Source organism: Zalophus californianus, chromosome 10 (assembly GCF_009762305.2).
Source record: "Zalophus californianus isolate mZalCal1 chromosome 10, mZalCal1.pri.v2, whole genome shotgun sequence".
Classification (NCBI taxonomy): Eukaryota; Metazoa; Chordata; class Mammalia; order Carnivora; family Otariidae; genus Zalophus; species Zalophus californianus.
The window spans coordinates 109115324-109127398 of NC_045604.1; the positions used below are offsets into that span (position 1 = coordinate 109115324).

Below are 12075 nucleotides of genomic sequence, written 5' to 3' on the forward strand. Positions count from 1 at the left end.
CCCATCAAAATACTGTCAACTTTTTTCAAAGAAATGGAACAAAGAATCCTAAAATTTGTATGGAACCAGAAGAGACCCAGAATAGCCAGAGGAATATTGAAAAAGAAAAGCAAAGCTGCTGGCATCACAATTCCAGACTTCCAGCTCTATTACAAAGCTGTCATCATCAAGACAGTATGGTACTGGCACAAAAACAGACACATAGATCAATGGAACAGAATCGAGAGCCCAGAAATGGACCCTCAACTCTATGGTCAACTCATCTTTGACAAAGCAGGAAAGAATGTCCAATGGATAAAAGATAGTCTCTTCAACAAATGGTGTTGGGAAAATTGGACAGCCACATGCAGAAGAATGAAACTGGACCATTTCCTTACACCACACACAAAAATAGACTCCAAATGGGTTGAAAGACCTAAACGTGAGACAGGAGTCCATCAAAATCCTAAAGGAGAACACAGGCAGCAACCTCTTCGACCTCAGCCGCAGCAACTTCTTCCTAGAAACATCGCCAAAGGCAAGGGAAGCAAGGGCATAAATGAACTATTGGGATTTCCTCAAGATAAAAAGCTTTTGCACAGCAAAAGAAACAGTCCACAAAACCAAAAGACAACTGACAGAATGGGAAAAGGATGTGCAAAGGACATATCAGATAAAGGGCTAGTATCCAAAATCTATAAAGAACTTATCAAACTCAACACCCAAAGAACAAATAATCCAATCAAGAAATGGGCAGAAGACATGAACAGACATTTTTCCAAAGAAGACATCCAAATGGCCAACAGACACATGAAAAAGTGCTCCACATCGCTCGGCATCAGGGAAATCCAAATCAAAACCTCAGTGAGATACCACCTCACACCAGTCAAAATGGCTAAAATTAACAAGTCAGGGAACGACAGATGTTGGCGGGGATGCGGAGAAAGGGGAACCCTCCTACACTGTTGATGGGAATGCAAGCTGGTGCAGCCACTCTGGAAAACAGTATGGAGGTTCCTCAAACAGTTGAAAATAGAGCTACCATATGATCCAGCAATTGCACTACTGGGTATTTACCACAAAGATACAAATGTAGGGATCCGAAGGGGTACGTGCACCCCGATGTTTATAGCAGCAATGTCCACAATAGCCAAACTGTGGAAAGAGCCAAGATGTCCATCGACAGATGAATGGATAAAGAAGAGGTGGTATATATATACACAATGGAATATTATGCAGCCATCAAAAGGAACGAGATCTTGCCATTTCCAATGACGTGGATGGAACTGGAGGGTGTTATGCTGAGTGAAATAAGTCAATCGGAGAAAGACGTGTATCATATGATCTCACTGATATGAGGAATTCTTAATCTCAGGAAACAAACTGAGTGTTGCTGAGTGGTGGGGGGTGGGAGGGATGGGGTGGCTGGGTGATAGACATTGGGGAGGGTATGTGCTGTGGTGAGCGCTGTGATTTGTGCAAGACTGTTGAACCACAGATCTGTACTTCTGAAACAAATAATGCAAGATATGTTAAGAAGAAAGAAAAAGAAGATAGCAGGAGGGGAAGAATGAAGGGGAGTAAGTCGGACGGGGAGACGAACCATGAGAGACGATGGACTCTGAAAAACAAACTGAGGGTTCTAGAGGGGAGGGGGGTGGGGGGATGGGTTAGCCTGGTGATGGGTATTAAGGAGGGCACGTTCTGCATGGAGCACTGGGTGTTATGCACAAACAATGAATCATGGAACACTACATCAAGAACTAACGACGGGGCGCCTGGGTGGCTCAGATGGTTGGGCGTCTGCCTTCGGCTCAGGTCGTGATCCCAGGGTCCTGGGATCGAGTCCCACATCGGGCTCCCTGCTCCTTGGGAGCCTGCTTCTCCCTCTGCTTCTCTCTCTCTCTCTGTCTCTCATGAATAAATAAATAAAATTAAAAAAAAAAAAAGAACTAACGACGTAGTGTATGGTGATTAACATAACAATAAAAAATTTAAAAAAAAAAGCATCTGCCTTCAGCTCAGGTCATGATCCCAGGGTCCTGGGATCAAGTCCCACATCGGGATCCCTGCTCCTTGGGAGCCTGCTTCTCCCTCTGCCTCTATCTCTCAGTCTCTCATGAATAAATAAATAAAATCTTAAAAAAAAAAAAGAATATTACACAAGGTAACTAATAATGTGTTTAGTATGCGGTGTAGAGCTGTGGTTGTATATATTTTATCGTCTTCCCATCATCCATCTGATGTTAAGGAAATTGTACCAGTGTTGCATTCTCCAGTTTGTACAGTGTTCCTAATTCCTTTATTTCTACTACAGCTTTAGGCACCCTGTAGGTATCTGGTAATTATTAAGGAGAGAGTTTGGGAAATGGTCTCACACTGTGGAAGCTGGCTTTCAAGATCGCCCCCAGTGATCTCTGCTTCCTGATCTTCATACCCTTTTCATGTTCCCCCTCACACTGTACTAAGGTTGGTCTGTAAGATCATTAGCATACAGAGAATAGACGGTATGAAACTTTTAAGATTAGTTTAAAGGACACTGTGGCTTCCATCTTGCTCTCTCTCCCTCATCTCTGGCTCTGTGGGGGAAACAAGCTGCCATGTTGCACTTGGAGCAGATTCTTCATCCCCAGTAGATGGGAAGCTGCCATCTTGAGATGTCAGATGACTGCTGCCTGGGACAACTGCTTGACTGCAGCCCGATGGACTGAGCCAGAACCATGAAGCTACACTGCTCTGATTCCTGACCCTCAGAAACTGTGAGGGATGGGCGCCTGGGTGGCTTAGTTGGTTAAGCGACTGCCTTCGGCTCAGGTCATGATCCTGGAGTCCCAGGATCGAGTCCCACATCGGGCTCCCTGCTCAGCAGGGAGTCTGCTTCTCCCTCTGACCCTCTTCCCTCTCGTGCTCTCTCTCATTCTCTCTCTCTCAAATAAATAAATAAAACCTTTAAAAATAAATAAATAAATAAAAAGAAACTGTGAGGGAAAATATACGCTTTTGTGTGGCAGGTGGGCAATTCGTTACACAGCAATCATTAATATATACCCTAAACTAGATTTCAAGCATCTTACCAGGGTAAGGAATGCCCTAAGCCAACACCTCATAAAATTTCTGTTGACCTGGCTGGTTACCAAGCAAGAGTTGTGATGTCATCAGGATTAGAACGCTTTTTTTTTTAAGATTTTTTTTACTTATTTTTTAACAGAGAGAGACACAGCGAGAGAGGGAACACAAGCAGGGAGAGTGGGAGAGAGAGACACAAGCAGGGAGAGTGGGAGAGAGAGAAGCAGGTTTCCCGCCGAGCAGGGAGCCCGATGTGGGACTCGATCCCAGGACCCTGGGATCATGACCAGAGCCGAAGGCAGACGCTTAACAACTGAGCCACCCAGGCGCCCTAGAACCCTAATTTATGGGGATCTTGCCAACCACTTGACAGGAAGCCCCAGAGCAAAGGGGACTTTTCAGATGAGCACGTCTATGTCTATTTTCCTCTTTCTCAAATAAAGTGAATAATCCAGGGATCTTCAAACCAAAATTGGTTCTTACATTCCTTATGTCCACTGATATATTTTAAATGGCAACTTCAAGTGGTTACTGCCAATTAGGGTGGGTTACTCCCATTTCAAACCTGGGACTTACCTCTTTCGGTTTGGGGGCCTCAACCCCAGAGCAATGTGCAAGAGATGTTTTTCGTTTTTAACAGTTTTTATATAGGGTTACAAAATTGACAGGTATAAGATATTAGCAAATCATTAATAATATTGATATGAATAGCTTTTTAAAAATTATTTATTTATTTGACAGAGAGAGAGACAGCGAGAGAGGGAACACAAGCAGGGGGAGTAGGAGAGGGAGAAGCAGGCTTCCCGTTGAGCAGGGAGCCTGATGCGGGACTTGATGCTGGGCTCGATCCCAGGACCCTGGGATCATGACCTGAGTCGAAGACAGATGCTTAACGACTGAGCCACCCAGTCGCCCCTGAAATGAATAGCTTTGTAAGTAAAAATCCCCATTTTATAAAGTAGGCTATAAAATATTTCAACTGAAAATATCGGGATGCATATTTGAAAAAGTGGATTATTACTTAATGCCTTTCAGTTTCCATCCAATGAGCCATGTAATGTAGACCTAGAACAGGTTTAGGATCGCAGTTTTTTAAGCTCCTTGAAACTTAACAGTGAAATACTGCTCTGTTCAAAATGTCTTTTAATATTCTTTTAGGAATTCTGCAGGAACACTTTTATGTTCATATTCTCATAACCCCCAATTCTTCACCCCTTAATGGTGGATTTTTATCTCCCAAGCTATTCAAATGCCATTTATAACAGAGGGGATGCTCAAAAGTATAAAAATGTAATTTGAAGCCATTTTAAAGTTATTATATAAGGAACATAAGTATGTTTTTCTGACTACATCCCCCTCCAAAACACACGAATGACAATAAAGTTCTATTTTACCATAAACCCCATAAATCCCTGTCCCTCTTCCTTCCCTAGTCACTGTTATCAATTTAGTGTACATTATTCCAATTTTTCTTCTATTCATTTACAGAGGTAAGTATGTACCACAATAAAACAGCATTGTTCCGAGGGGTTGTTTTTGCCTGAAAGAATGACCAAATACGTATTGCTCCGCAACCTGCATTTTGTTCTCCACTCCGAAATACGTCCCGGGGAACTTCCCACGTTAGTACAACAGTATTCCATACTTAAATCAGCCATTCCCCAAGCTGAAGGGGAATTAGGCGTCTCCAATATGTCAGTATCACGAACAACTTGAAAAACCACCTCTGTATCCAGTTTAACGTTTATAGGGACTTCTGCCACTACCAGCTGTGATTTTAACAGTCTTTAACCTGTATCTCAGCTCCTTTGTTAAGATTCTACTACCACCCAACCTTACGGGATCGCGCTGAGGATTAAACCCACTGACATATCTATGGCCAGCTCTTTGTAACTGCCACCCAGTAGCCTTATTTTCTTCGGTTAGGTCTGATCTTTTGGCCTTGGTTCCTGGGAGACTGGATTCTAGCAGCGGTGCGCTGAGCGTGATCTTCCGAATCAGAGTAACTCTGAGCCTGGTGGGAGTGTGTCTACCTCTGACATCCTTTATTCTCCTGCTGTAAAGTGAGATTTTCTGACGGTTGTGGCTTCTCTTTTCAATGGTTAACTCAGGTAACATCCTCCAACCCCCTACTCTTGGTCCATAAGCCCTTCCCTTTACTGGGATATCCAACCTGGCCACTCGCCATCAGGCCTGGGGTCTGAGCCCTCCGCCCCTCGCTCCCGGGCCCCTGAGCTGTCTCCCAGCAACTCCGACCGCGCGCAGGCCACAGCCTAAGTGGACGGCCAGCCCACCACCTTCTAACTCGGAACGCACGCCTTTCTCCACAGAATCCGGAAGTAGCCCTTCGCGAAGCGGAAGACCCACCCCGCCCGCGGGGGCGGGTCCTGCCGCAAGCTCCGCCCTTTCTCTCTCTCCCAGGTGGAGGAGCGAGTCGGTCCGGCGCAGGCGCCTTGGTGGGCTAGTCTTTGGCTGGTGGTGTGCGGTGTGTGGGTGCTGGTTCCCGCCACGTCCCGGGGGACCCCAACCTACGTCCCCGGCCTACTCTCGGCGGTCTTCGAGAAGGTGTAAAACTCCGACTGACCGTTAAGACCAATCTCGGTCTTTCTCCCCTTCCCAGAAGTAAGCAGTTTATCTGTGAGCGTCCTGACACACACATATATTTATGTTGGGAATCAATATACAAAACCATATTGTAAGACGGTAAAACACACATTCCAAGTAATAATGTGAGGACATACGTGTGGGTACATATAACTATATATAAATATACGTATATGTAAATACATAAAATATACCTTTACATATAAATACATATGCTTATATGCGCATATTTACATGATTGTATTTATAGACACACAAACCCCAATATATTTATTTATATACTGTCTCTGTAACTGCAGTCTATGTACATTTATTTATTTACTTTAAAGATTTTTTTTTTTAATTTTTAAGTAATCTCTACACCCACTGTGGGGCTCCAACTCACAATCCCGTGATCTAGAGCCACATGCTTCACCGACTGAGCCAGCCAGGTGCCTCCAATATATATAAATATATTTACATGTATATATACATACATGTATACATATATATTTTTATGTTTATATATACATACATATATCCCCACAGAAAATACATATTATTTAGGATTTGTGTTTTTATTACCTTGCAGGATGCAACTTTACATATTGTTCTGCAACTTGCTTTTTTCTCTGGCTCCTTGAGAACCCTGCCCCTTAAAGTAGGTCCATTCTTCATTTTTTCAGCTTTTTTCATGATGTGTCTCAAACCGCTTATCCAGAGCTGTTGGGGGAGTGGTTAGGAACCAGTAGGAAATATTTTGGGATCTCTGGCAAAGGAGGACTTTTTTTTTAAATATTTTTATTTATTTGAGAGAGAGAGAGCACATGAGACGGGGGGAGGGTCAGAGGGAGAAGACTCCCTGCGGACCAGGGAGCCCGATGTGGGACTCAATCCAGGGACTCCAGGATCATGACCTGAGCCAAAGGCAGTCGCTTAACCAACTGAGCCACCCAGGCGCCCGGCAAAGGAGGATTTGTACTGATGGGTTAACATAATTACTTTTAACCTCCTGCCTCATTTTCCCAACTGTAAATGGAATTTTTTTTTTAAGATTTTATTTATTTATTTGACAGAGAGGCACAGCCAGACAGGGAACACAAGCAGGGGAAGTGGCAGAGGGAGAAACAGGCTTCCTGCTGAGCAGGGAGCCCGATGCGGGGCTCGATCCAGCCCTGGGATCATGACCTGTGCGGAAGGTAGATGCTTAACGACTGAGCCATCCAGGCGCCCCTAAAATGGAATTATTAATGGTACCAAACTCCCAAGCTGGTTGTAGGTCCTCATGAATTAAGTTGTATAAATCACATAGAAGAGGTACTTACTTGGTCCTTTGTATCTTTCAGTAACTTTTTGTCCTTGTTAGTATTTTGCCTTGTTAGAGCTGATGTTTTCAACTTTGTCCATAGGAAGTTTGATTCTATCTGCCAGACATTAAAGGACATCACTCAGACCAGGGAAACTCTGAGCCCAAGGAATGGTCTCTGCTTTGGTCTTCCTTTTTTATCCAGCCTTACCTGGGATATTTTTTTGAGCTGAGGTAGCCCCGAGGCTCTCCAAACCCTGGCTCCCACATCAGCTGTTCCACCTGTGTTCCGCACTGCTTAATCCAGCCCCCATTTCACCTGGTTCTTTGCTACTCACCTTTCTCAGGTCTCCTTAACATCCCTCTCCCCTTGGGGCGCCTGGATGGCTCAGTCGTTAAGTGTCTACCTTGGGCTCAGGTCATGGTCCCAGGGTCCTGGGATCGAGCCCCACATCGGGCTCCCTGCTCAGCGGGAAGTCTGCTTCTCCCTCTCCCACTCCCCTGCTTGTGTTCCTCTCTCGCTGTGTCTCTCTCTGTCAAATAAATAAAATATTTAAAACAAACAAACAAACAAACAACATCCCTCTCCCCTTCTCACCTGATAGTGCAAGAACTCTTGATGTCTAATTGACTCATCATTTTTTTCTCTGACTTGTGTGCAAACTCAGAAAGAACACCCTGCAGTTAAATGTGTAAATGAATGCGTTTATTGCTCAGATGAGCACTTAAAACATTTTTAATGTCTGGAATGACTCCTCTTCATAAGTTCTTAACATGAAAGTGTAAGGTCACACTTGTGAAAAGGAACTTCACATTATTTAGTACCTACCTATTCTCAGTAGCTGCACAAAGTAGCTCCTCCTGGAGCAGACACATCAAATTTGCTGGCCAGGAATTCTAGAATGAATCTCTAAAATTTAACACTGCTGAAATCTTTTTTATTATTGTTATCTTTTATAATTACCTCAAAGCATTTTCTTTGTTATGCTCACCAATGCATTAAGGGTGCCTTTCTGGAATCAAACATTTGCCTTCTCTAGGTTAGTTTAGATGAATAGAGTGAAAGCCAAAACAAAATCAGATCTTCGGCAAAACAAAATTTTTTTTAAAAGATTTTATTTATTTATTTGACAGAGTGACACAGCGAAAGCAGGAACGCAAGCAGGGGGAGTGGGAGAGGGAGAAGCAGACTTCCTGCTGAGCAGGGAGCCCGATGTGGGACTCGATCCCAGGACCCTGGGATCGTGACCTGAGCCGAAGGCAGACGCTTAACAGCTGAGCCACCCAGGCGCCCACAAAATTTTTATTAATAGCACTACACAAGGAATAGTAGGTAAACTCTTCTGGGAAAAATTAAAACATTTCATTTGAATCAAGTTCCATTTTACCATACTCTATCCCATCTTCTCCCTTTTGAGAATTAAGCGCTTTTCATCTTCTATTTGTCCAAATCTTGTTCTATTCATTTACATGCATAAACATGTTCCCATAGAAAGCATATAATATTTTGAATTTTAGTTTTTGGATTCTTAGTACATATTGTATGTATTGTTCTTTTTTTTTTTTTTTAAGATTTTACTTATTTGACAGAGAGAGACAGAGCGAGAGAGGGATCACAAGCAGGGGGAGTGGGAGAGGGAGAAGCAGGCTTCCCACCAAGCAGGGAGCCCGATGTGGGACTCGATCCCAGGACCCTGGGATCATGACCTGAGCCAAAGACAGATGCTTAACGACTGAGCCACCCAGGCGCCCCTGTATGTATAGTTCTAAAACTTGCTTTTTGAGTCAACGTTTGACCTCAAGAACTTTTTTATTCCTGCATTTTAAATGCTAACGTGTAGAGCTTCTATAACAGAGTTGGACACAGTTGAAGAATATTTTCAGATCTCCCAGTAAGGATGGATTTGTATCACCCACAATGCCCTCCTTCTGACTACCATTGTCAATGTCTCCACCCTGTTTATTTGCTTGGTGGAGCTTTCATGGTTTTGTTTTTAAGCCATACCCTTTTCAGTTTGGGGTACCTGTAAAATGGACATCTAAATCTTCCTTCCTCATAGTGTTTTTGAACATAATTAATGAGTTAGCTTGTGTAATTCATATAGATTGTATAGAAGACATACCTGGCATACAATATTTATCACAATAGCAGATACTATTAATATATTATTTTATGAGTGCTAATGTATTTAATATCTTATTACCCTGTAAGCAACTCTATCTAGGAGATTTCATCCCACTACAGACACTGATTAACAATATTTAGATCAGAGAAACCACTCTGGTAATAGCAAAACTTCTTTAATCCTCCTTTATTGAACTAAGCTGAGATATTTTTGAGAGAGAGTTGTGGATTTTCTACAACAGCTCCTTAAGATAATCTACACCTTGGGCGCCTGGTTGGCTCAGATGGTTAAGCGTCTGCCTTTGGCTCAGGTCATGATCCCAGGGTCCTGGGATCGAGTCCCACATTGGGCTCCCTGCTCCTTGGGAGCCTGCTTCTCTCTCTCTCTCTCTCTCTCTCCCTCTGTCTCTCATGAATAAATAAATAAAATCTTTAAAAAAAAAGATAATCTACACATTGAGCTCTCTTCCCTCATTGTCTTTTATTTCAGTCTTTGCATATGCTGTCCTGTCTACCTAGAAAATCCCCCTGTCGTGAGCCTCCATTTCCCAGTCTTACAGTAAATCTGTGCAGATACAGTAAATCTGTGCAGATACAGTTCAACGCTGAGGAATATATGTTCTGACACTAACTGTGAGATTATGAGCCAAGTAATTAACCTCTAATCTGTAAAATGGAAATACTAATTATACCTACTTCATAGTCTTGTTGTACAAGGTAAATGAGTTAACATATTTAAATCATATAGAAGAGATGCCTGGGGCAGAGGAACCTCTCAATGGTTCGCAAGTATTAATAACTGTTCCTAATGATGATTCTTCATCTTTGCTCCTAGGAGGCTGATCTTTCCTGCCACCACTGGCTGACATCAGCCAGGTCAGAGACTCTGACCCTGGTGGTAGCATCTCCTCATTGGTCTTTTGCCATTAGAATCTAGGCAGAAAGAGTTCTTCGGCAAGTGTATAATTTTGTATCTGCATTACTCATCAAGGTGAGTTAGACGTTATGCTTACCTTCTCTCTCGTTCTCCCTCCACCCCTGCACCTCTCCTTGAAACCTAAGAACAGAAATATTGGATAGGATATGGTAAAGTTAGTGCAACCCCAGGCGGAAACAAAAACGAGGCTGGGAAAGAAGAAATGTATTGTACTCACAGGTCCTGGGGTGGGGGGGGGGGCACCACATACCATGCAGGGCCACAGGGGAAGCACCAGGTCTTGGTCAGGTGGCAGAACACAGGAGTGAGAGGGGAGCATAAGCCAGAGCCTTTATTGGGGTTTCCATTCTGCTGAGAGTAAGCAGTTTAGGCCTGGCTCATTGGAATAATTCTGGCAGGCTTTGGGCTATAGGGGGTGTGTAGTTGGCTGGTACCTGGTCTTGGGATGATTTAGGGCGGAGGAAATATTGGCTTGTGTGTGATTGTTAGATAAGGAGGTGGCTGGGTCTGTATACTTGCGATTGGTTGGTTTGTACTGGTTGACCAAGCCCTTTGCTATCTCTAAGAATTGGCTAGCCCAGCCCTGGGAGGGAGAGTCTTGGCTGGCCAGAAAGCTTTTTAAGATGGCAAAACATCATAAGATATAGACAGTTTAAAAAACATGCTTAATAAATGCAAATCTGGTTCCTTCTGCCCAGAACATTCCCTTGCCCCAGCCCCACTTCACTTGACTTCCTATTACTTATCCCTCAGGTCTGTAATGAAATGTGACGTGTTGCATTTATATATAACATATTACCTCCCTTCCTTTGTTAGTTTGCTAGGGCTGCTGTAACAAATTACCACAGACTGGAAGCCTTAAACAAGAGAAATGAATCTTCTTACAGTTCTGGATGCTGAAAGTCCAAGGTCAGCATGTGAACAGGGTTGGTGCCTCTGAGGCTGTGAGGGAAGGTCTGTTCCATGCCTCCCTCCTAGTTTCTAGTGATTTGCTGGCCATCACTGCTGTTCCCATGGCCTATAGAAGCATCACCCCAATCTCTGCCTTCATCTTCTTTTTTTTTTAAAGATTTTATTTATTTATTCGACAGAGAGAGACACAGCGAGAGAGGGAACACAAGCAGGGAGAGTGGGAGAGGGAGAAGCAGGCTTCCCGCGGAGCAGGTAGCCCGATGTGGGGCTCGATCCCAGGACCCTGGGATCATGACCTGAGCTGAAGGCAGACACTTAACGACTGAGCCATCCAGGCGCCCTCTGCCTTCATCTTCACATGGTGTTCACCCCGTATATGTGTCCAAATTCCCCCTTTTTAAAAGGACACACTCATTGGTTTAAGGCCCTCTTTAAGGACCTCATTTTTTTTTTTAAACTTGTTTACTTCTATAAAGACCCTGTTGCCAAATAAGGTCCCATTCTCAGGTAGTGGAAGCTGGGACACCAACATATTTTGGGAGGACAAAATTCAGCCCAGAATGCTCCCCTCACAGCTCTCCCTTCACCCCCCTTTGTCAGTGCCCCCCACTCTGCACTTCCCCAGTGCTTGTAATCACCTCCCAGAGCCCTAAGTGCAATTTATTGTAGATGTTACTTTCTGAAGCCAATTCCACTTCTTTCCTCCCCAAATATGTCTCTGACTCCTCATTTTTCTTGGTATCATGCACACACTTGTATGCTCAAGGGACACACTCATTGGAAAATTGATGAGTGAATAAAAGCATGAACTATTGGTGGGGTTGGGGAGCGAGGATGGCCGGTGTGCATAGCTCTACTCCTAACTTAATGTTTATTGCCCAGAGAGCATTTACAACATTTTCACTAACTTCCAGAAGGAATCCTCTTGGGATTCATAACACTACACTCATAACTTCATTAAAAGGTATTATGTATTTGGTTTATAAGCAATTTATTATGTTCCAGGAAGAATGCCTTTGTAATCAGTTTTATCACAGTCACAATCTAATTTGGGGACACATGATACTGGTTCAATATTGAGTTATAGCCCCAGCACTTGGCATGTCTCCCTTGGTTATATTTGATCACATTCTTCATTTAATTCCTGTAAGTTATTTCTGTTTGCTA

The 12075-nt window shown here is 43.5% G+C and overlaps 1 long non-coding RNA gene across 1 annotated transcript; it reads left to right on the forward strand.

Moving 5' to 3' along the window:
• Positions 1-5433: 5433 nt before the first annotated feature.
• On the forward strand, positions 5434-10871 carry LOC113932382. Its single transcript, XR_003523052.1, has 3 exons — positions 5434-5667; positions 9895-10050; positions 10813-10871. It is a non-coding gene; the product is annotated as an uncharacterized LOC113932382 (long non-coding RNA).
• The last annotated feature ends 1204 nt before the right edge of the window (positions 10872-12075 follow it).